Raw genomic sequence first — 26,097 nt, 5'->3', positions numbered from 1 at the left:
GTACATTACTGAAGTCTAGCTTGCACTTGTCAGCATTTCAGAGTTTCCTTCACAAATTCATTACTTTGTTCTGATGTCTGGAAGATTTAGCATGCAACTACGGTTTCTTGTGTATCAATTTTGAGTGTGTTTAAAAATAGTAACAAAAAGTGCTTTTCTTGTGTTTGAACCCAGAAATACCTGAGAATCCATTCCTTCAGTTGAATGCCAATACCAATTATAATATTATTTGTATATTCTGTTGGCTGACAAAACAAAAGCTACATCCAGATTTAAAGGCTTGATGGAAAATTGCACTGGAAAATGTAATACTTTGAAAAATATAGGCACCTCTTTTCCAATGCAAGCCTGAAACTGAACATAAAACAAAGCATTGCCGTGTTTGTCATAGTAAAAGATAGACTTCTCCATATTATCTCATAAAACATATTTTTCCTGTTTCTAAGAGGAACAGATTAAGACATTTGAACACCTCAGCTAGACTTCTTAGAGGTTGGCTGGAAGTTACAGAACATATGGTGCTTTGAGTAAACAGAGAGCCACTAAGAAGATATTTGAAATCTTTTGGAATGTATAAGCCAATCAAATTCCCACTGGGATCTGACACTATTGCATGGAGCTCAGATCATGTAACTCATGCTTAACCAGATCTAAAAAAGGAAGCCAGTAGCCTGAGCTAATTCTCTGAGTTCCTTCTACAGTCAAGGAGTTAAGGAGATAAATTCATTGCGCTTACTTCAGATGTCTGTGATGGATTTAAATGAACCTTCAGCAGCCTGTGTCCTCACTGATTACAAGAAGAGTGAGAAGATTAGTTTAGCGTGTGTGCCCTAACTTGGAAATAAAGTTAGTAGGTGAGCCCCAGCCTAAATATCTGACTTCCCTGTAGTGTGGTGTAGGTGGAGTTGTTGTCAAATAAGCTTCTCTTTGTGTCAAGTTGACACTGGCAGTTTGGACAGAGTTGTTATTTGGTGTCTACTATATAAACAAACATTCAGGGCAAGGGATGCCCAAAACAGAGGACAGAGAATGGCTTCTGATGTTTTTTGCAGGGAGCCATGGGTCTGCAGCCTCTGAAAACGTCTGGGAGGTCCATGTGGTTTGGGCTGCCAGCTTCCAACTTTGCCTAGCAACGAGGCTGCTTGCTGCAGAGACTGGAGCACCCTGTTCTGGTTGGAGGTTTGTGAGCTGTTTGCTTGGCTTTGTTGAAAAACACCAAGATGAGAGAAATACCCAGTGTTTATGCTTTCCTTTCTCTTTAGCTATTGTTACTAAGGCCAGGGTTTGGGGGCTTGGAGTTTCACTTGAAGAGATACAAAGGACGACTGCTGATGTGTGCTGTAAAGGCAGTGTTGACAGTAGTGTCAAGCAGTGTTCCTATTAAAACCCTCTCACTGACGTCAGTGGCAGCTGATTTAGGCGTATGTCGAGGCTTACTGTTATGAGAAATGGAGTCTGTATTGGTGTATGTTGGGTTCAGAGCTGATGTCCTTACAGAACAAACAGAAATAAGCAATATTTAACATTCCCCATTGACAACTAGTTGTTTCTAATGAGTTCACCTACTTGCAGAACATGCCACTGCTCAGGCACGAGGGGCTGCTCTGAAATGGTTCAAGTACTGACAGCGTCTGGTCAGTGGTTGCTGTATGAGTTTCCTATTTTCCACAGCTAAGTCAAATGTTTGCAGTATATAACAGTAGCATTCTACCTACAATCTTGATGCATGTTGTTTTCCTCTTGGCCAATTGCTTGAAGAGTATTAGACTTCTGGAAACTGCTTCTCTAGGAAACAGTTATGTTTAGCACACTGCAGGTGTGATGTATCATCGCAATGTCAGTACTCCATTTTAAGGTTTCTACGTGCACCATGCTTTCTCCTTTGTAAGCAAACCCATCCCTTTACCTGAAAAGAAGATAAGATGCTTAATTCCCAAGGACTTTCTGGTCTTCAGAATTTGAAGCATATTGTCTTTTTGGAGTATGTTTATGAGAGAGAAAGAATCTGGGGAACAAAAAATCCAATATGCCACAAATTATGAAGATTATAAAAAAAATTTATGTGAAATATTTCTTTTTTTTTTTTTTTTTTATCTTATTTTCACCTTCTCTGAAAACACAGCAGTCTGATCAGTGCTAGAAATTTTTATGTCAGTTATTTGGCAAGCTAACATGCTGCCTAATTTCTTGTTTCATTCTGAGATGACTGAGAAAATGGCAAAAAAAACCAAGCTTAGAAGCAGCTGATCTTGGCCAATACATTAGACCATCTCAATTGGACTCTAGAATATAACAGAGATTACTTTTGCATTGACGACGGTTGATTTCTTAGTCATAGCTCATAGGCAGATTTATTTCTGGCCTGTTTAGAATATTTGACATTGTGAATAAAGCATTACAGCTGATATGCCTTCAAGATCTTGTAAAGATGCAAGCGAATGATGTGGATTGAATCCAGCTTCAATGACTGAACCGTGGCACATAACTGCAACTCTTTCCTTGATATTCTTTGTAAAAAAGGCTCTCTTCTGCCTTGGTACAAATACTACAAGGGAAATTAACTGTACCATAGTGTGTGTAGGCAACTTTATGCCCAACACAGAAAATACAAAACTCCTGACTCTTCCCCTGACTAAGCATAAAAGATACTCAGCTAAAAAATGATAGCACTCTGTCAAAATAAAATAATGTGGAGGAAAGGCAAACCCTTCCAAAATTAGATAATGCACAGCATCACCAGTTTACTCATAAAACTATTTCAAATATCATGGAAGATTTAGTTTTCAGGTCTTGTTTGTTTGTTTGTTGTGCCCTTTAGATCATGGATAATCAGTTAGTGGTTACTCCCCAAATATTTCATTCCTCCTCATTGCAGATTTTCTGTGGACAGATGATATTTTTACAGTATTCTATCACGTCTTTATCTCAGGTTATGCTCTATTTTGAATTGGAAGTCTGGTCTGCATTGTCAAGCTACTTGTTTAAATTCTCTGTGTAAAAGCTGGCCATCAATAATATGCTCTGCTTACCCTGTGGTTTTCTATAAAAAATAAGATTAAGTTTTTAATCAAACTTTATAACACTTAGGTGATGAAATGATCATTCTTTTTGTTACCCAAACCTCCAATGGCATCCAGCATTCATCTAGAAAAAATGAAAATGGAAACAAAATATTCAGATTGCTGGCTCTCAGTTTCACATTTGTCTCTTAGAGATCAAGTTTACTATACATCATCCTGAAACTGATTTGAATACTCCACCTATCCATAAAAATATTTCCCCTAACGTGAGCCCAGGGTTGTCCTCAGCCGAGGAGCAGAAAGGAAGTATATTGTGAAGATGGAGGTGTGGGTTGATCTGCACATTTCTGAAGCAGGAGATAATTTTTGCTTCTGTAAATATGTGGCACAGGCTCTAAGTACTACTGCCCTGTTACCAGCTTTTTGTCCCATGCTCATCCACCTCTTTCAGAACAAACTACTTAAGCTTGTGTTACTTAACATCTTTAGAAAACGTGTAGGTAAGAGTATCTGAATGGGGTAAAAAGTCCCAAGCAGCAGCAAAATACCTGTTTACTTCACCAGAGCCACAACTGCAAATGAAACCACAGCTTTGCACTACAGATTACTACTTTACATTTGTTCCTAACATCTCAAAAGGAGGGATACTCCAAGGAACTTTATGTTACCTATTGCCAAAGTGCATCTTACATGGTAGACCCAAAGATCATGTAAAGGTGTGATTGTATCTTACAAAGATTATTTATTAAGGCTGTCGTTCATGTTACATATTTCTTCACCATGCGCTTTTGACATGGAGTGATAATGTCGAAGAACAACTGATTAAAATAAGCAAACATTCAGAATACATTTGGATATTTTTAATAGCTAACTACATGATTACACTCTGGATCTTAAAAATGACGTTATTCACTGAGATGAATCAATGTTCTAACCCTTTTTTCCTTCTTTTCCACTTCCCCTCTGCATCCCCCACTAATGTGCCCTATAGTTAAGGGTTGTGTCTGCTATAAAAAGGCAAATGTTGGAGAGTGAAAAAAAAACAAGAACACTCCTCATTTCAGATTGCAATGGAACAAAAGCATATGAGGGATGGTTCCAAAATGTGTTAATTTTGTGAATGAGCTTAATTGTAGTTAATTTTTTTTTGCCCCCTTGTCATGACTTCACTGAAGACAAACAAGAGATTTAGTAGGTGACTGAAATGAGATGTCCCTCATATAGCAGTTTAACATTTGTATTTCTTTTCTTTCATGTTTGAACTTTGCCCTGCATTGTTCGTCTTGTTGCAAAATACGTTTCCCAGGAGCAATGTGTGAAGTTTTCTTGCTCTTGGAAAAAACTAAGCATATTTTCAATAATCTTAAATCACGAACTGGTGATATATAAGGAACAGTTTCTGTTACTGCTGAATCCTAGAAGAGATCCATTGTGGAAAGCTGTTCAAAGCCCAGGGTGAACTTTTCAAAGGTGTATGTCTTTTAAGGGAGCTGGATTCCTGTCATCCCATGATGTGTCTTTGAAACTCTCCCCAATGTGACTAAGACCATGTGTGCGACCGTGTGCCTAATTTGTGAGTAGTCATTATGATCATACAGTAATAGGCATGCAACTGAGCCTACATTTTGTTCATAACTCCCAGTGCCTTTAGCTGAATGTTCAAAGAGGCTGAATTCTCACATCTGCTACTACTTCAGTGGAGCTGTAAGTGCTCTGGGACTGAAAATCAAGCTACTGACATACTGAAAAATTAAAGCTGAGGTATGTATGAGTCAATCACATGTCTACTGTTCATTCATAAGTCAGACTTGAGAGCTGGATCTTTCAGAGCTTAATGGTGACTACTGAAATAGGCTTTCAGGAGGTTTTAAATTTGAGATTTTTTTTTTTTTTTTTGTCAACTTATCACCCAAACTTCAGCCATACATAACTAGTCTTCAAAACTACCCCCATTCTCTTTATTAGTTTAGGTGTCTGATAACAGCTCCATTTTCTTGGTACAAGCTCCATTTTTCTTTCTTCATAATGAATATTTACGTGCAACATTTCTGATCTCAGTATTGGATGGTCTGTATGCTGATATTTATTCACTTTTGATACATCAAAACAAAATGAATAAAACTTGCTATTCAGCTTATGTCTTCCAAAAGGGCTTTTTCTACTAATGTTTTTCATACTCTGTGAATATTCATACATGTTCACCATTATGCACGTGAATAATTTCATTCATTCATTGGGAATATCGGCATGTGCACTTGAATGTATACCTTCATGCTTGTAGTTAAAGAAACTTCTTTGTATTTTTTTCTCTAGCTTCAACCTTTATGAATCATGTTACACTTCAAAAACATGATGACATTGTCTGAAAAAAATGAGACTCTAAAACAAAACGTGCATTCTTTTTATTTTCCTTCTGGTTTTTGAGCTTTTATCAGCAGCTTAGTGATGTTTTGAAAACTCGTCTTTTCGATAACGGAGACTAAGAGCATCTGGGTTTTTATTTTGAAGCAAAGAAATGAAATCCTTATATCATTAAAGGAACTGGGCTTTAACAGAAATACCAAATCAGAACACACAATATTGGAATGAAAGATAGAGGTAAAGGAACCTTAGACAGAGAGTGAAAGAAAAGCATAAAAGAGATAGAATATTTCTTTTGTACTTTAAAACTTAGAGTCATTAAAATAAACACCCTGGAAACCCTGTGAGTCCTTAAGACTGCAATTTTAGGAGCCTCTCAACCTCACGGTGCTCAATTTAGGCCCACTATCAAACAGGTCTGAACCTCACCCACACAAGAACTGAATATGTTCTTGCAGGCACTAAAGGATTATTGATGAGTAGGTGGAAGAATTTTGTCTTGTTTGGTTGTAGATGTTGGCATTTTTCATTGCAATAGCTGTAGCTGTTTGTAATGCTGTCTGCAACCACCTCACTTGAGTATGAATTTTTCTGCCCTGCATTTGCCTTTGATTCCTGTAGAGCACCCATCAACTGTGAAGAAAACAGCGGTGCTTAAGCATAGTCTATTCAAGTATATTCAAAATGTGTTATTTTTAGCATTATTGTTAATATGAAATGTTCCACCAACCAGCTGGAATTATGCAAATCCTAACACATGCGTTCCTCACTAAGCTGCACTCTTGGATGTACTCTTTACATTCATTTCATTTTATGAATGTCTTTCCAGCATACTTCTCTACAATGGGAGATTGAAAAGACTGCAATTTTCTTCTTGCCTGATTCTCCCATTGGGTTTTGTTCACATTCAAAAAATAAATTGATGTCTATTTTTTATTAGTATAGATTGAGGAAAAAATCTACCTGCCAGCATAGATGAATGGGGTGAAAAAGAAAGGTTCACAAACTTTAAAAGCTGTGTTATTCAAGTAGCTCTTTGGTGACTCACTGTTTTCAGTAGAAATATTCAGGGCAGTCATGGATTGAGCTCTGAAAGTCTGAGAAATTTTTCAGTAGCTTGGTCGTAAGCCAGAAGCTTGTAAGCTCCATCACCTTCACTTGTATTACCAAAATATCATGTGTTTCAGGGCAATTTCTGGATGAGAGGAGAAGGAAGAAGTGGCAGATCTACAGTGCTGTCTGTTTTAGAAAGGTTTGTTTGTGGATTGAGAGAACATAGACATGACCTTTTTCTTTGTCTTCATCACCAGTGTTCTTGCCATGGGGGCAACGTGCAGCCTCTCCTACACATTTCTCCTTCCTGCTACTGGCAACTGATGTGCCAACAAAAGCTGAAGTGTGTGTCCTGCTCCTCATGTATTTTTGCATCCCTGCTGATTTATGGAGCAGGCTTTCAGTTCCTTCTGGTGCTTTGGGGTGTAGGATGGGGGTCTATGTGACTACAGTTCACTTGCTGCTAGAACAGCTCTAATTTTCTTGTTCTTTAGTGCTTACAGTGAGGAGTAGGAGGATTTCCCAAAAGCTGAGTGGCCTGGTTCCCTGATCTGAAACCCCACCATTAAATGATGTTCTAAATCGTCGTTTTATTTTCACCTTGCACACTGTCTCTTTTAAAGGTTTCTTAGAAAACTCATTCAATTTTAAAAACTTATTTACACCTCTGGTTCACCTTGTCTCCCTATAAAGGTCTTTTCAAATCTGGTAACTTCAATAATTTGTTGTGACTCTTCATTTTTTGCTGAACTTGTGATTTCCAAATTGAATTGGTACAAGGTTTATTTGCTGCTGCTGTTTTAGTTTTCTGTGATGGAAGATAAGACACACAGCTCGATAGAACATTTCAGGATTTTTCTGACTAAAATAATAAAACAGCTTTGATTGCTGCTAGTTAAAACCTGATGATGAATTTCACATTAAGCCTCCAGGGGCAGATGTGGTCCACCCTATATGTACCCATAGTCTGCGTATCACCTTCGGGTGTTCTCCACATAGCCTGGTAGATAATGGTATTTTTCACTGCAAAATGCTTGTCTTGCCTTAGGCTGCCTTTCTCCTCAAGCAAGAAGGGACATTCAGAGCTGTTATCGCTGTGCATGAGAGGTTGCTCAGTTCTCCAGCAAATGCAAACTTGCAGGTCTGGTGGATTAGATGCACAGTCATCCATATTGACCTGCAGCTCCATGGGATGGTAGAGGTATATATCCTCATTATTTCAGACAGTTCTTCTGAATGCTGGTTTTAAGCTTTCTGGCACTGGAACTATTTCCTCTGGTGCGATGGTTAACCATAAGTGTTAGCCCCATATGTTAATAATATAATACTGTGTTTGGTTTATGGCCACCTCTAATTTTGCTATTCATTCCTTTTACCAACGAGTTTGCATCGTAAAACAATCTGTCCTGCTTCATTTAGTATGGTTTTTGGTTTCCTAATGTTTTGTTAGAATTGGAAAATATTCTTGTTTAGAATTATTTTAGCCCATACGACCTTTGTTTCATACAGCGTATCTCTTGATATAAATGAAGTTCTTAACAGTGACTTTCAGGCTTGTCTAAAGCAAGAGTTTAATGAGTGACACTCTAAAGTTGTGAAGGGAGGGAGACTTAGATGAGACCTCATGAACTGTGTAAAACAAAAAGATTATATTTGGACTAGAAACATAAGCATTCAGAGCACAGTGAAGAGAATGAAAGACTGATGATTTACTTTTTGAAGAATACATGCTTCAGGTTAGGTAGTTTTCTTAAACAGTACTTCCTCCCTTATGTCAGTCTTCTGCTGTGAGAGTTCCTTCATCAAATTCAGTAAGAAAGAAACATTCATTTGAGTATGCCCTATTAATAGTGGTAAAGTGGTGTCCAGGTCATTGATTACAGCTTCTGTGTGAAATTGCTGTATAAACTAAATTTCCAGTGCATGCTGTGGGCAAGATGTACTTGGAATAGTGTAAGCTAACAACAGCACCTGTTTGCTGGCATTGATGCAATATTATATATTGCCTTCTCATGAAGACGCCTCCTGATATCTGTTTTAAATATTTTTAATAGGTTACTCAAAAATCTGCAAGATTAATATTGACTCCACAGGGCTTTAACTTTCCATGCAACTGGCAAGGGGTTTCCACCCAGCTGGTATGGGATTTCTGGTTTTGCTGGGTGTGTTCCAGTCATAGTGATTTCCTCTCTGAGGTTTATATTCTCTTTGTGGTAAATGCTGAGTCTCCAAAAGCATATGCTTTTCAAAATGGGAGTAGAGACATGTTCAGCATAAGGCAATACATTCATTACAATCAGGTTTCTCATGTTTCTGAATTAAACAAAGAATTACTTTTTCCTTTGTTGTCTTGCCATGAATCATACAAAATTGACGTCAAAGGAGTCATTCAGGGGTTGATTTGATTACATACATACATGCATACAGAGAGAAAAAGAGATGTTTATCCTTAAACAGCGCAGCTTATCTGCCTCCACTGACAATGGCTCATAGTGGATCATTCACACAGGAGTGGATGACTGTCACAAAACAATCCTCTCTTTTGAAAGATGGAAACCTCTTATCTGTCTGAACATGAAGTCACACATGTGCCATAAAGCAGTTATATTAATTACACTTAGAAAATGCTATGAGCTATAGGTTCAGCAAGGTTATTACGTTGTGTAATTTCCCCACAGAGAGAAAATTCCTCCATAAAAGAAAATTTCCCCTCATAAGAAGCTTTTGTAAAAAATACTATTTTTTGTGTGGAGGATGAACTCGATGTGTCATTCTTTTATGAAAGCTCCTAATCCAAGGAGATGAGTTGCCACAGGCTAATTATAAATGAAATTAAAACGTTTCCTCTTATCTTGTTTTACCTATACAATGTAAGTACAGCCTTCACAAGAATCAGAGGCACAGGGATCAGTGTCCCTTCCTCTGGAAGGTAGGTGGGTGCTGAGGGTACTGAGGGCTCCGCACTTTAGCAGAACACACACCACTTTCTTGTTTTCCCACACCTTTTCATTGTGGGTATTTTCAGTACTAAGCACAGATATTAGAGGCTTTAGGCATCTTTGCAATACAATTTAAATACTCTTCAGAAGAAAATCTGGTACAGTTATTATATAGAATTCAAATTCATTTAAATGGACAAGACTCCTGGCAATTACCAATACTGTTTCATTACAAAACAAATTGCTAGTGATAAGGTATTTGAAGGCAGTGAAGGAAAGCAATAAAGTTTTGCCATGGGGTCAAGTCAAAATAAAACAGTTTGCTTCTGCCTTAAAAAATGTTGACAGATTTCAACATCCAGAGGGAAGGAATGGGAGACGGTGGTTATAACACAGAAAAACTTGTCTTAAGCAATAAGTTGGAGCCCACCAAAGGCTGGTTGCCTAGATATGGTGCTTTGTAAGAGTGAATGAAATTACGCCAGGAACTTTAGAAGTGGATCAATACTGTCTCCAAAGAGAGGAGGTTTTTACTTGCAGGCAGCCTTTTGCAGCACATCTCTCTCTGAGCAGACTAGCATTTGGAAGGCCAGCTTCACACCAGTAGCAAGTCATACAAATCTTCAGAGCTTTGGAAGATGCAAATAATTGTTTCTAAATGGATCTCCTGATGTGAAAAAGGTTGTTCTGTCTGTCACATTTTTTGCTGCACCTTTGGTCTCCAGCATTTTTTTTTTTTTTTTTTTTTTTTTTTTTGTAGTTTTCTACCTGTTCAAATTGTTTTTATGTTTTCACCAACACAGCTGTGCTGATTGGCACAGGATTGTATTTGGAAAGTGGGAAAATGGCTGGGTCTGTGGCTCAACCCACTCCTTCCGTTCCTTTATTCCCATGTGTGGGAGCAGAGGCAAAGTTAAATTGCAGAGCGCCATAATTGCTGAAGAGCAAAGTGCTAAGAAATATTGTAATTGATATAGAGCAAAGTTACAGTATGGTAGAGTGATGTTATGCCAAATATTTTTGCAGTGTTTCTGAAAGTGGGAGCATAACTTTTCAGACAACTATGAAGTGCTTACTAAATGCTTGATGTGAATTGCTTTCTTCGTTTAGCAATATTTAGGAGATCTGAATGGTTTTGCTCAATTATAGCAGTCAATTTGATCTAATGCAATTGATGTAAATCATGTAGTTAGCTTGATTTATGTCAATTGAGCCAGCAAAAATTTGTTTATAAACCAAGCCCAGTGTGTCTTTCTTAACACCAAAAGTATTTTTGTGGCAACTACTGCTGTGAAGTGGTACACATATTGCCAGACAAACAACATTTCAATTGTATTTTTTATTTCTTTATGGGTTTGGATAGGGAAAAGACTTGAATTATGAATTAGAGAAATGTGACATTTTGTGGTAATTTTGTAGTAGATTTGGGAATTTCATTTTCAGAAAAAAAAAAAAAAGAAAGAAAAAAGCTATTATGTTCAAAAGGCATTTGGAGAAATAGAATGGTGTTTTCTCACTAATGCACTTCCAGTAAACACGGAGATTTAATGATTTTCAGAGATCTATAATTATATGCTGACAGTTTCTCCACTGTGGGAAGACCACTCTTCTGAGGAACAATTGTCCCACATGTGGATGATTCCAGATTCCTTTTGCGAGGCATTTTGTGGCTTCTGTATGCATTTATTATGGCATTTTCAAATATTGTGTAGCAGTTTTAAGGTAGTGACGTTTGTTGGCTGATTCTTCTCCATCAAGATTCTCCTTCATTGAATCGGTAACCGTTTCTCAGGGATCAATGAAATTAAGCCAGTATAAAACTGTTGTAAGTAGGAGGAAAACCAGATTAGATGAATACAGGTTGTTTTATCTTATTATCTCTATCATCATCAGTGAGAGCATGCTATGTATCTGTATTTTTAAAAGAATGTCTGTTTTTTTTTTTGATCCAGAATGCTTTGAATAACACATCTAGTTCTTATTGGGTTGAAAATCTTTGAAAACTAACACGTGAACAGAGAAACAGCTTATTTTTCCCTTTCTCTACTGTATTTATGTAGGTCGTTTGAGGGGCTCCAATAGCAGCAACACACAGCGAGCTCCCAGTCACACTTACTGTGTGCACAGAACAGCCATATGTTTCTTCAGTTTCTCTGTCAGCTTCCCTGTGCTTGTTCCTGCTAAATGCAGAGCCTGGAAGGCAGACGGGAAGCGCCTCCGAAGCAGGGCAGAAATGCTCAGTGTGACCAGCTAGGCGTGAGATTCATTGCATGCAAATGCTGTCCAGCAGTGTAAATCAGCCCATGTGGAATTTGGGAGAGCGTGTCAACCTCTCCAATCTCTGCTGTCTCTGGTTAAGCTGAGAGTCAGTGACAGCAATGTCATAGACATGCTCTTCCTAAAGAAATGAACCCCCCCTTCCCAAGCTGACTCTGTTGAACAGACAAAATCCCAATCAGCTCAGTTCTATGGGCAAATTAAGTCATTTGGCTTCATGTGTTCTTAGAACACTGTGTCTTCTTGCTGTGCTGCCTCAGTGTAGTTCTCTTGGGAGCTGTCACAATCTCTGAGCTAATGCAAGTTAGGAAAGAAAAGTTGCTGGCAGGGCCGGTTCCTCAGACTGTTAGTATCCCAAAAAATGTACTCTGTCCAAAATCCTGATGATGCAGTTCATCTGGCTCAGGGGAAATGCACACTTTGTTATACATAACACAGGCATGATTACATTTTCCATTTGGTAAAGTCATAATGTAGCTCCAAGTCCTCTAAAAATAGAGACATGATTCAAGTTGCAAACAAGATGGAAGGGTTTCAAATGGCTACATTATACATAGAGCAAGCAGAGAGCAAGCAAAGTTAAATTAATAGGAAAAATCTGGTTTGGGGACTAGGGCTTCATTCTCTTTTTCTAAGCAAATGCTTAGCTGAGGAAGCACTGTATGTCAACAGTTCCACTGCTGCAAGCAGAAAGAATCTGGTTTACTTAAAATGCAGACTGTTGCATGCTTTACCTTCCTGAAATGAGAAAAAAGAGCAAAGAAATATTTTTCCTAAGCCACTGACCCATTTGTTTACCTGCTGAGTGGCCAAATATGCATGTACAAAAGATACTTGCATTGGCTGAAAAATAAGTGTGTATACATACACTATTGTCTTGTGCTTTTTATTAAGATGGACTAAGGCTATTTTAATTGCTTGCTTTGCACTTTCTGTCCCCCGTTATCCACAACAGCATGACTGACCTCTGCTAAATGTGATATAAAACTTCACTGCAGCTCTTACTGTTTAGGCTTAGATCAGGTTAGTAGGGTGACCTGAGCTCTGGGTGCAAGGTTCCACTATTCTAGCAACATCTAATGGATAGATGGGAACTAAATCTGTCAGGTCAGGGTATCGGAGCTTTTTAAAAGAGTGACCACATTAATATTACAGGGAGAAAGAAAGAGGTTGCAGTTTGTTTATGACTATAGAACAATGCCTGTATAGAACCACGATGGGAAATCCTAGCCTTATTAAAAGAGAAGATGCTCCTTAACACTTTCTGATTTATGTACTCAGCTGTTAGGGCAATGGACTCAGGGCTCTGGATTTCTAAATCCCACCTGGAGATCTGCTCAGCTCTTTGTCTTTAACATCTCTAAAAAAGGGATATTGGTAATTCTCTACTCTGGAGGTCTGGGAAGGATAAGTTCATGTAAGGAAGGAGCTGCTTAGGTGTTGTTATGGAGATGGAGACAGAATTCAGGCTTGTTTGCAAGTCCTTGCTTTGTGAGTAAGGGTTTAGAGGCTTTGGACTGGCTGGCCAGGAACCTTTTTCTAAGGACTGAGAGGAAGCTTTCCTTGTCTCTGCAGTGCCCTCAGTGTGATGAGGGCCCACACTGCTGTTGTATTCCCCTTTAGGAACCTCAGCTACTGCAGAGGGAAATGATACCCATGAAATAAATAAAATACACCTTCTGTAAAGAGTAGTTTGCAAAATAGTGTATTTATATAGAGATAATTAATGTATCCCACAGTTAACTGCAAACATCACATTCTTTGCATAATAAATATTTTAAGGTATGAACTGTACTTATACAGGACTAAATATTTGATTTTCCAGAAATTCAAAATCCTATGCAAAGATTTGAAGCTTCCTTCCAGATAATGCTCATACATGCTACTCTATGCAAGCGTTCAAATAGCATCAGTGTGTTTTTGGAGGGATTAGACATTGTTCTAATTTCTTCCCTAAGTTTGCATTGTTTTCTTTGTTAAAACAAAGCAATAAGAAGAACAAAAGTCAGCATTTCAGGTAAGATATTAGTCTTCTTATTGGTGCACATGAATTAAAGCTATATGGACAGTAACAGCATGACAGAAAAGGAGAAAAGTGAAAAACAGAGCAGTTAACTGCAGCACAGCTGAGAGTTCTCTGTAACCTTAATGAGGTTCATTAGGCTCCTAATTTGAGTCAGGATTGAGATTCTTTCTGACTAAGCCTGGCTTCTCAGAGTTGCAGATGACCAGCACTGCTTGCTCTGCCTGTCTAGTTATCAAGTATTTCTGTCTGGTCCACTGAGCTGAGACTGGACACATGCTGTTACAGGTGGGTGCCAAGTGTTTGGGGCTTTGCAGGGCTTCCCTTCTGCCTTCCCAAAGCCCCCGTGCTCTTCTTCCCTGGAGGCTTTGCCTCATCAGGGGCTTTGTGCTTTGGATTGCTCACTGGCTTATGGGGACACTGTAAAAAAAGGAACACTACTAACAAAAGTCCATTTTATCTCATAATTTCCTGTTGCTAACTATGAATAATGATGGAATAATTCATGACCATGTTTGAGCTTTAGAGTATTGTAAATTTTCGTAATCTCATTTAGCCAATAGGTACTTCATCTGGAAAAGGACAAGAAATTTTCCAATAACTCTTTCCTCTATTGTAAAGAATGTTGAACCTGGTTCCGTGCTTGAAAGCAATTAGTTTTGAGGCAGTTAAGAATAAATTGCTGATACCCTAGAATTCTCTTAATTGCTATCCTGATCAATGGTATGCCTGCTTAATTGGGATGATTGGCAGGCAACTAATCCTGTGCAGTGCATTTTAATTACCCTAAACAACATATTAATGGCCTACCTGTGCTTAAATAGCATGTCTCCTGTTGTTTTCTGCCACTGTTAGCTTTTCATAAGAGCTACAAAGAAAGAGCTGGAGAGAAGACATCCTACTTCTGCAGCCCCCTGCTTTCTTCCTGTAGTCCTCCTGCTTCTAAATCACTCAGCCTCATCCCAGATATTTAGTACAAAATTATTGTCTGACAATTTATAGACACTTCATGAGCTACAGCAGAGTGTTTCCTATCACTATGCATTCCCCTGCTCCCCCAGTACCTGGAAGAATTAATTTTTCTATTTACATTGGGTTCTTTGCACCAACTGGTGTGCCATTGCATGTAACCTATTTATATGGAAGCTTCACGCTTTGTTTTCTAATGGTATAAAAATGTGTAATTGGACAAGCTTGTTGTCTTACTACTAGAAAGGAATACTAATAAGGTATATTAATGTTTCCTTGTTAGTAGTGGTGCTCATCTGAAAAATGTCAGCGTTTTAATGATGAAAGAGAAAGCTGTCTAGAAAAAAAAAAAAAGTAAATATGAGTTTCTTTTTAATTAGTCTTAATTAGAAAATTAATAGATTTCAAGGACAGAAGAAGTCATCGTGATCTTTCGAGCTATCTCCCCAGGATGCAGTCACATAAAACAAAAGATCCAGCCTCTGATGATACATCAGTGTGCATACAGAAGATACCCACTTCTTACCCACCATCTAGATCCACTCTAGAGTCATCCACTCTGTTTTCAAAGGACAGGATGTGCTGTTCTTCTCTCAAGTGATATATCTGAAGCAGCTTAAATCAGCCATGTTCTACAGATGTCTAATTTTCTCAACGGACTGAAAGGGACATCAAGGGTGACTAGGTCAGTGTCACGGATGCTGAAATACAGATTAGATGAATCCCTCTGTGTCTCATATATCCCACAAAAATAAATAAGGAATCCTTCAGTAGCCACTACCTTAGCTCAAAGGTGTCAGAACTGACAAATCTGTGAGGGTACCCTGTGATGTGGTTCTCTCTGTGTACGTAGCCAGCACTGCCATCATCTGACTGGGCATTTCCAAATTGAGACACTGAAACGTGTTCAGTAAGGGAAGCTGCCTCAAGTGGGCATGCAGTCCCAATGCCCGACATTCCCAGGTGCTTTGGAGGGCAGCTGTGGGAGCTGATAAGTCTCCTTCTTGGGTTATAAGGAACTGGGATTGTAGGGAACACTGTGGGGCATTTGCACTCCCCAGGTAACATGTAGCTGCCTAAGCCATGTGAGGGTAATCAGAGCACACCTTTGCTGGCCACCACCTTGTAGGTATGCAGAGCCCCCAGCATGTGCCAGTAGGCATTGGTCCTTCATTAGGAGGATGATGCATCTGTTTTCTTTTTAATACACCAGGGAAAGGAGGGGGGGTGTTTTACATATGAATGCATATTGATCAGGAACACTTTTCTCTTTTTTTCAATATAAAAACTGAAGTTGTTTCCTGCCTCATTTTGGGCATATCAAATTCCACCGTCTTGTATCTGAAAAGACTGCTTTAACCTAAGGCTATTGTAAAAGGTCATTGTGCAGTAGATGTTTGAAAAATAATCCCTCTTTTCTCATTCTCCCTTGTTAAGAATCCTTAACCACACAGTAACTGAGTTGATATGACAGAGGAAATCTGCCCGTTCTGTTTCCTTTGCTATCCATGAGGCATAGCAGAGGAGCTTGTCTCTGGCTCTCCCACTCCTCAGATGTTTGCAGGAAGGCCAGCACTGAGTTCTTCTTAGTATTGCCCAGTTGCTTGCAGTCAATCTGCATTTACTAGAAGGAGTTTTGAATAATAATAAATCTGGCAGATGAAATGAGTATCTAGTTCTGTTTTTATAAATGCAAATGTGGAAGTCTTCCCATTTCCCATTTTTCATGCGTATCCTTAGCCTAATGACTTGTAAACTTGTAGCCAAGCTGTCTGTGTCATGCCTCCAGATTTCGCTTGCTTATCTGTCTTTGCTGTAAGCACTGAGTTTGACATAGGCTAGTTTTGCTTGGTTAAATTCATCTCTTAGTAATCTTTATCACATGTAGGCATCTGCTGAAATAATGGGTATTAGTACTTACTAAAGTATAAATACTAAATACTAAAGCAATTATCAGGGGACTGATTTCCTTTGATAAAGAAAGTGCCCGATCCCTTCTGTTTTCAGTTTTATAGTAAGAAATAATTACTGTGATATGTATTAATAAATACAATTTAAAAACTTGCACTTAGAAAAGAATAGTCTGATCCTTTGTTAGAGATGTTCCTTTCTGTGTATCTATTTCATGTGTATTTGTTTCTGTTTATCCTCTTACTGATGCATTCCTTGAGATGTGTTGTAGGGCAATTTGTGATGAACAGGCGAATGAATTGTTTTCACAGCACTTACAGATGTGTAAAATAGCCTCTTTCAAGTTGTCTGTTAAACCTCTGGAGAACTGCAAAGATGGACTTTCAGATTTTTACCTTTGCTACACAGCTTTGCATCCTTCAGTCTTATTATTGTCTTTATATGTATAATCACTACCCCAGGGACAGCCTTCCTTCTAAGTAGCAGCATGTAGTTGCTGAGTCTGTATTTTTTACAGAAATCTTTCTTTTCCTGACAGCTACTCCAGAGAGCAAAGAGAAAAGGACAAGTGTTTTCTCAGATGTTTGTTCGGTGACAAGGGCAGGAGACTGAGTAGGTTGGTGTATTAATTTGCTTTTTTCAGGAAAACAGAGGAGAAATGGGAATAGTGGTATATATACAAATGGAAAAGTAGTCAAAAACACAGAAATTAGGTAAATGTTTGGCACGTAGGGCAAAAGGAAAGGCAGTGAAGTTGACCTTGCAGTGACACTGCAACAAAGTAGAAGATGGGAGACATTGATGGCTTTCTTGAGGGAAGTACTGGAACACAGAGAGGGCTATGGACCTTACTATTTACTGGGGTATATGTGCCGTCCCTATTGGAGTATAAGAGAGGTGGGGGAGTAAAGTGAAGGTGAGTTTGACTTTGCCTCTTCATCCCAGAGAGCACAACAGCAGGAGAGTTGCAGCTCGGCCATAGACAGCAGCTACACTGAGGGACATGCAAGGCTTTAGATTGAGTTGGTCATGGGCTGCTGTCAGGTCAGAAGTACACCAAGGCAAATGTCCCAGTGATGAAGGAGTAGGGTGAACAGACACAAACTCTTTGGATTTGCCTTTTTCCTTGTGGTGTTATGATCACAAAAGCAACCATTTCTTTGAGTTGTTTCTCTGTGTAAGGAACATAAGGTTGTGTAGGCTGGGTGTATAAAATAAGTTTAAGCAACTTGTGTTGTTATTTTCATGGAAGAGAATATGCTCCTAATAGGAATAGCAAGTGCAGGTGTGCTGAGAGGACTGGGGGCCTGTAGGCTTGTGTGTGTGTATGTGTGTGTGTAGATGTGGTGTATATACCTAACACACAATGGAGGGCAGTCTTCAGCTATATTTTTCCATATTCTTCCCTCTGAGGAATGGGGCAGCCCTTCAAGTAGACCTTTGATGGCTGTCTTCATGAATAATGCTAATTTCATCATAATACAAAAAGTTTAAAACTTTAGCTTTTGTACAGTATGAAATGAATGAACAGTGCATCAGAAACATCTGTCAGGTTATAGAATAAAGGCCCAATTAGCATTTTTGTGTGGTGTGGAATAATTCATGCTGGGACATCAAAATTTGCCTTCTGAAATGTATGGGAAAAAAAACACCACACATTTTCTGGTCTTTCTTGTTCCTCTCTATAGACCGGTTCATGCTGGGGGAGAGAGAAACAGAGTTGAGCCATGTTAGCACCAGTAGAAATCTGTGGGGTTCAATGCAGCCATATGAGCATCTTCAAAGTGCCTTACAAACAGGAATTAATATATTGATGTTGCATGGGGATTCTGTGGCCAAGATAATGCTGCAATCATATCAAGAATTCAAGGATGCAGTTTTTCAAAAGCACTTTAATGACTCTGTGGTACAGAATCAGTTCAGTGGTGATTCTGATTCTGTTACTGAAGCCCTGTGTTGAGCTATTGTCCATTGCTGCTAAAAGACCGATGGCAGCAAACAAGAAAAAGGTGAGACTCTGTGAATGAATTAATCTCTGGACGACTTGTCTTGCTTTTGCTTTGCAAATTCAATTATGTGTTTTAATTATTACTGAGATGTACATGTGGCTATAGAGAAAGCAAATGCCCATTCAGTTAAGCAAATAAAGTATATTGGCAAAGACGACAGTTGGAAGGAGCAGCTAATGGTAGCAGAAGGATCTTTATCCATTCAGAAGATGGTAAGGTATTTATTCCCCTGGTCTGCTTTAGTATTAGCTTTAGCATATCATTTAAGTGCTCTGACTCGATGCACAAGAGTTGACTGCCTCTTTTCATTGACTTGGCAGGGAACTCAGACCTTTCTCTTTTATCTGTTGAATCATTCCTAAGCCAGATACCTAGCACGGGCATGCACATATAGTGTGAAAACCTGCCAGGATGTATATTTTTATCAATAAGGCCATGTTACAGATTTGGAACAAATAGATACAAATCCTTAAATGAAGATTGGATAATTTAAAAACAACTTCCAGAAACTGTCAAGGAATCCTCCAGTGAAATCCTGAGGGATTGTGTCATACCAATAATCATATTAGAAGAAGAAAATGGTCCCTTTAGCCTTAAAATGAATATGAAAAATCAATGTAAGCTGTTCACAAGTCTCTTAAGTTCACTGATTCCAGACCGTTGGGAGCAAAATGCAGCATATTCATGCTGTGTGTTGGCTCCATTATGACAGAGAAATTTAGGAAAATATAAGCAATCAAGAATTTATTAACCCCTTGGTCTCAGTTTTATTCTCCCTCCCTTTTTATACTGTAGACACACATAACGTTTTAATGGACTCAATTATAAGTATGATAGGATGAGTTAATAGGATTTATATGCTTTGTATATACTTCATAAATTCTGAAGCACTAAAATGTATTGGAATTATAGATAAATTATATGAAGAAGGTAGTGAATTGAATAATAGAAAGAATAATAGGAAAACAGTAATTGAAAAACCTATAAACTCCATCAATGCGTGCCCTTCCTTTCTTAATTTGTAATAATAATGTAGTGGATAAATCAATCAAGGATATTACCACAATAGGTGACTTAAAATGTTCTCTTCTAACTAGATTTCTTGTGAGTTCATTCTAATTCCGCACACTGAGTGAATTAAGGATGGAGTCAGACAGTGTTCTGTATTGAGCTGAGCTGCTCTGGAGTGGGGCCATATTAGTATAATTGGGAGCAGAATTTGGCCTTCAGCTCTCACTCACTGCGCAGGGAAGGAGAGGGAAGATAGACACTGCCCAGATTTGCCTACAGTGCTATAACTCAAGGCTTGCACAGAATGAAACCCTGAACCCAAGTGCCTTGGCTACATCCATAATGCATAAGCTGCTAAGCGTTACGAAGAGTGCTCTGCTTGTTGGGTAGCTGCAGAATAACATGGCTAACAGATGTTGTGCTTCTAAAGCAGTTGAACTCCTGAGTGTGCTTTTATCTTCTGATCTGCAGCGCACTGTGGCTCCCCCACTAGTGCATACACAAGGCAGACAGATTAGCGTTAATTAGAGAGAGACTTTGCTCATTTTTCATTGCCAGTTTCAATTTTGGGAAAGTTAATGTTTCTCTCCTTTACAATTTCAAATAAGGGCAATTTAGTATATGCAAGTGTTTGCAGTTTTAGGCATTAATCGGTGTCGCTTCTGCTTAAATTGTCAGGCATAGGTCTGGATGTCAAGCACTGAACTGTATGAAGGCTGGTGGGGAGGAGAAAGAAGGGGCAGGGTCAGGCCCTGGTCATGCCTGGGGCCTTCTGTAGGATGGGGCTCCTAGGGGACAAGCAGGAGGAGCCAAGGATCTGTGCCGTTTTCTCACATAGGTTAGTGAGGAGAACTGTTAATTGATTATTCCTTCTAGGACATTACAGAGCTTGATGAAAGCATTTTGCAGTGCCGTTTGTAATGAAAGAGGAAAGGGAGCTTTCTCTACCTTCTGACCCCCCTCCCTCGAGCACCGATGGAAAGGAGGATTTATTGCTTCATTAGCAGCATGATCATGCTTTACAGCGAGTATTAAAATATTGGCTTGCTGGGTTATTTAGGAAATAACTCTTCCTGCAGTTATCCCCTCTCCCATTGCCACCACACCCTCACTTCATGTCATATGTTTTTGTCATTTACCCATCAGGTTCAAAATACCGCTAATTCCCTTTCTGCAGTGATAGGATGCTGGCAGCAGAACAAATATTTTTAGGTTGATAGTATGTTACAGAATCGTAATGTGGGCAGAGTAAATTGAAATCAAAGCAAAACCAAATTCCACTCATTCTTCAGATTCCCAAGCAGACTGAGACATCTTTTGCAGTTCATCGATCTTCTAACGTGGGCTTAGACATCGTTCCCGGACAAGGGGAGCAAGTTGCCAGATGGTGAAGGCTATGCACTCTGTTCTAGTTAGTTCTTTTCTCCACAACTGAGTATTTCATGTTGTGAGGATATGGCAGAGTGTTTACCATGCCTCGGTTAACCTAACCCTGCTAATTAGCTCTATACAATGGTATTTTATCGTATGACATAAATTTGCTTTATCTGATACCTCCATGAATATGTCAGTGGTAGAAAACAATGTTTCAAAGCAGTAACTCTGGTAGTCTCACAAGTGTTGCTTTCTTCTGTCATTAATTTCAATTATGTTTTGTTAGATTTCTGGAACAGCTGTCCAGCAATGAGGCTCTGTAGGCCACCATGCCTTGGCAGTTGAAAATCTGGTTTTGTTTTGAAAAGTGAATTTTCATTCAGTATGTCTGCTGCCTATGTGCTTTTGAGTTTTATTTGCTTATTTTACTGATACAAAAACATTTTTACTACTGCTACCATCACAGTGCCAGTATACCTCCAAGCTTCAGGGTGACTTGTAATCTGCTCTGTCTCATGTAGCCTCATGAAAATTGTCAGCAGTGCTTTAATTGCAGATGATATTTTGGCCCTGATGCTTGGAAAGGACTCAGCTTGGCATCCATCCACAAAAACAAACAACCAAACAACCCTTCCCCCCCCCCCCCAAATAATAATAATAAAAAACAACAACAAAAAACCAAAAAACCCACATGCAACTGTGACAGTATGTTTTTTATGTGCTAGGGGGTAATTCGCTACTTGGTACTTGTTGGTTTTGTCATGAGTGAACGGTCTTTGATCCTATCAGAGCAGCAGGCTGGAAAGCCAGGGTTCAGGACACTTCTTTGGTGAACCTCAGGGGTATTCAGTGGATGCATATGCTCATTCTCTGAAGTGGCTTCAGAGAGAACATCCTTGCAGGCTTCTTCCATCTGTATGAGCTTCAGTTTTACTGAGTACTCCACATCACCTACCTGTTTCTACTTCTTTTTTTTTTCCTCTTAAACTCTTAGGACTGCTCTGCACACACAGTATTTTATTAGCAAAAGACATGTTTGTTTTGGATCAGTAAATGATAGTTGTTTTGGCTCTGTAGTAATAACTGGAATTATTTTTAGCATTAAGCCAGGCTAATTTGACAGTGATATTGCAGTTTAACAAATTAACACTTCAATTTGTCATTTCTACCATCTCTTAGGGAAAGGGTCTTTCTGAAGGTTATTATAATTAGCAGTGGCAACAGGCTCCAACATCATCATTAGCAACAGTTCCTAACTTGTGAAATGGCCACTCTGAAATGGTGCAGGCATCATTAATGGCACATGATAAACCCCTCTGGATGTATTCTTGTGTGATCTAGCCTAGGTGTTCCTGTTTCAGCAGAGGGATTGGGCTAGATGATCTTTCGAGGCCCCTTCCAGTCCCTGACATTCTGTGATTCTGTGATTTTTGACAGTATGGAAATACCTGAGTTATGACTGCACATACCAGAACACAGTGAGCCTAGCACTGCAGCACTCTTCTGATACTTCTACTCTTACTGAAGTTGAGTACTATTCTCAACTATTTCACCACTGGTAACTCTATTACTATCTCTTGCTTTGATTTTTAGGACATCTTTTATGTACCCATGTCACCGTACTTAAGAAATAAGATGTGCTAAAGCCAATTTGCTGACTTGGAAGCCAAAGGTTGTGGCACTTTGTTAACTTAGCTAACTTAAACTTGCTTTTCCATTAAACTTGCTTTTCCATTAAACTTAAACATGATCAATTTTTTGAGTTGAATGTCTGATTGCAACGCCATTAATTCCACTTGAAAATCTGACTTTTTGAGGCAGAAGACCTGTGACACTTAAACTAATCTTAATGGCTAAATAAAAACTCAGGGAGTGCTTGGAGAGTCTTTTTACAGTTCATCAAGTTTCTCATTGTCCAGAGCTCAACAGCTGACCTTCACAATGTAAGGAGAACCTCAACTATACATTAGGTGTTAAGGTTTGTCCACATTACTCAGTGTAATTTCTCCAACTGCATTCCTCTCTTATGCCCAGGTGAAAAGATGACAGAGTTATCAGCAATACATCCTGGTAAGAGACGGCTTGGACAACATAAACCTTTATTACCTGTAAGAATTGTGATAGAAAGGGTAAGAAATAAGAGCTCTGTCCTCACTGAAAGATTTTGATTTTCCTTCCTAACCGTTCAACAAAAATTCTGGCTTGGGATTTGCCACTCAGTTTTGTTAATGCCCACAGAAATTCACTTTATCATCCCCTATCCTACTGAAAGAAAACTGTATCATCAAATTTCTATTTTCATTAGGAAGAGACTGCTCTCTTTTTCTGGGAAGTCCAACATGCTTTTCTGCGTAAACATTTGGATAATAAGAAAAATTTATACTTTTCTTTCTTCTTCTTCTTCTTTTTTTTTTTTTTTTTTTTTTTTTTCCTTCTGTAGCCTGAAGGGCATGTATATTTTTCTTAATTTCTGTTTTTATGTAGAAACAATTCACAATAATCAACTGGTTTTTGTAATCATTGTGCTCTTTCCTGAACCATTCCCCAGCTGCTACAACATAATTTCATTTGTTTTTATTAATTACTTCTTTTTGCTTGTACTGTCAGATTAGTTATAAAATATTTCCATTGTAAGAGTTATTTAAACATCCCTCCTTTAGATCCATACCAGATAATCAGGGCAATTTGATTAAAATTCAAAGCTGACTTTTGATTCACGTTTCTTTTTCTAAGACGAGGTAATCTCTATAGTGTACATAGTACTGGTTGAAAAAACAGTATGATGATCCCAACTTAAGTTGCCTTTTGTTCAGAATGAACTTTGTTCCATTTAGCTATGTGTAATAATAATTCAAAATACAAATTAAATCAGTCCAGTTAAAAACCATAACAAAATGAAAACCCCTGCTCACACAAAATGCAGAGACAATCCTGTCGAAGAATCTACAGAGACATAAATCTTGTGCCAGCAGAGTAGAAATAAAGTGCATTAGTGATTCTTGTTAGGAAAAAAAGAATGAACAATGAGATAGCAAGATGTACAAAAGACGTTGCACTAATTAGATAGGAAATTTTTGGAAAGCTCTTAAAAATTTCAGTTGGGTGATCAGCACAACTGTTTGAGATTTTTGCACTGAAAATGCAGATCAGTGTGTGGTCAAAGGTAGACTGCTTCTTTCCCATGTCAATGTAACCACCCAGGAAACAGACTGGGACATCACTGCAGAGTGTTCTGCACGCGGGAATGATCAAGAGGCAAGCAAAACACTGTTTTTTCTATCTTTGCTTCCTGTCCCTGGAGATATATTTCACAATATGTATTGAAACTTTGGGATTTTATGCTTTAATAAACTGAAGTTATTTTAAAGGACGGTCAGTTTTTACTGATAGCAACTTGTCTGATTTATTTATTTTTGTTTACTTTCTTCAACACATCAGGAAAGCAACTGATAGACATCTGAAAGTGTGACTGACTTTAGCCTGGGAATATCTGCACATTCGTGGAATATATTCATTTATTACTGTATTTATTTGTGCATAGTCATGTGTAATCAAGACAAATAATAATAAGCACAAGCCAGCTTTTCAGAACAGCGTTTATATATTCATTCTAGTTATAGTATAGTTCAGAAGATTATTACCATGGTGCTGTTTATCTTCTGTTTCAATTAGGGAAAGAGCTGCTAGCTTATCAAGATATATGCTCAAAGTTTGCCTCAGCGGGAAAGGGTGTAGTGCTGTTGGGGTTGTTGCAATACGGTATTAGATGTTGTCAGGGTCTGTAGAAGGGAGACCTTCCTAATTACTGTTTCTTGACATTGGAGATTGTTACACAATAAGTAGTATTTCATGTATTTACCATTTTCAAGAGTTCTTGAGAAGCTTTCAGTGCTCTGGAAGTGACTGATCCCACTTCCACAAAGCAGCATGACACAGTGCTGTGCCTGTCCACGTTCAGCTGAGCAGCTAAGTGCATCCTTAACTCGAAATGTGTGAGTAGATTTAACTATGTGCTTCACTGCCTTTTAAAAAGTTATAGCTATCTCAATCTTAGCAAGTAAAGACTAGTTTGCTGACATCAGGGTGAGCTACAATGGCCTGTCCAGTCATGGGATGGCATCTTTCCTTTCTGCTCCCATTCAGAAGAGGCATCTTGAAGAAGCCACTGTAGTTCAGGGACTGCTTCAGAGCACTTCAGATTACAGCTTTCCCTAGTAGTGCCTGCGTTTTCTCCATTATAGCTGGCACAAACAATCACATAAATGCAAACCAGAGAAGCAAAATAAATCAGACAGAGGCCTCAGAGGTAAATGAAGAACCTTTGTTTTCCATTTAAACCTGCTGAATGCAGTAGTCTGTTTGTCAGACTGTGGATCTGTTGAAAATGACTTATTCCAGACATAATTTGCCACCTACATTAGACTGAATGAAAATCCATCAGTGAATGGCTTCCAGATAGAGACTCTGCAACATTTGAATTTAGTTCGAAATTTCAAAGGTCATTTAGAAAATCCAGGTCAGGATTCAGAGCTGAATTTCTAATGTCCCCAAAGTTCATGTTTGTTTAGACCTAAGCCTCAAGATCTAAAACAACATGATAATGCAGATTTAAAACAAGAACCTCTAGGTTTATGTAGAATCAGTTATTCAAGCCCTTGTTACTTTTTTCTCTGTGGTATTATTTACCAATCACAAGGGCATGTGAAATGACTACTTAATGATCATGAACTGCTAAAGCCATTCATTATGCATTGAAAATGTGTGAGTGCAAATTCTCTAAATGATGTGGAAGTTAGACAGTTGGGAACATTCAGATTGTACATTATCAAACTGTAGGCTTCTCTCTAGTACATTTTTCTGATATACAAGACAATTTCATCTCAGCTTGGATGAGATACAGAAGCGTAGGCTCTGTGGAATATGAAGTGGGCTTGCTGGAGCAGAGGGAAATTCATGATGTGTTCAATGTGCCCATTAAATAATGAGATATTAAATTATAATGTGTTCCAGGAGTTTTCAGCTGTATTTTCTCTTTAATCATTACATTACTTGCAGTCCTCTGTTTCTGAGTTGTGTCTTTCATTAGAATTTTAGGACTTAAGCATGGGGAGGAGAAGCTCTATGGAGGACTTTGCATTACCTCTGGTGGA

At 38.6% G+C, this 26,097-nt stretch overlaps 1 protein-coding gene across 12 annotated transcripts in view; it reads left to right on the top strand.

Annotated features, from left to right (window-relative positions):
- RBMS3 (RNA binding motif single stranded interacting protein 3) overlaps positions 1–26,097 on the top strand; it is a 682,345-nt gene that overhangs the window by 48,557 nt on the left and 607,691 nt on the right. The gene's annotated exons all lie outside the window — the stretch shown is intronic.

The sequence above is a fragment of the Coturnix japonica genome, chromosome 2 (assembly GCF_054131305.1).
Source record: "Coturnix japonica strain WE chromosome 2, WE-NBRP24, whole genome shotgun sequence".
Taxonomy (NCBI): Eukaryota; Metazoa; Chordata; class Aves; order Galliformes; family Phasianidae; genus Coturnix; species Coturnix japonica.
The sequence above is the reverse complement of the archived record's forward strand: the minus strand, read 5'-3'. Positions and strand labels throughout refer to the sequence as shown.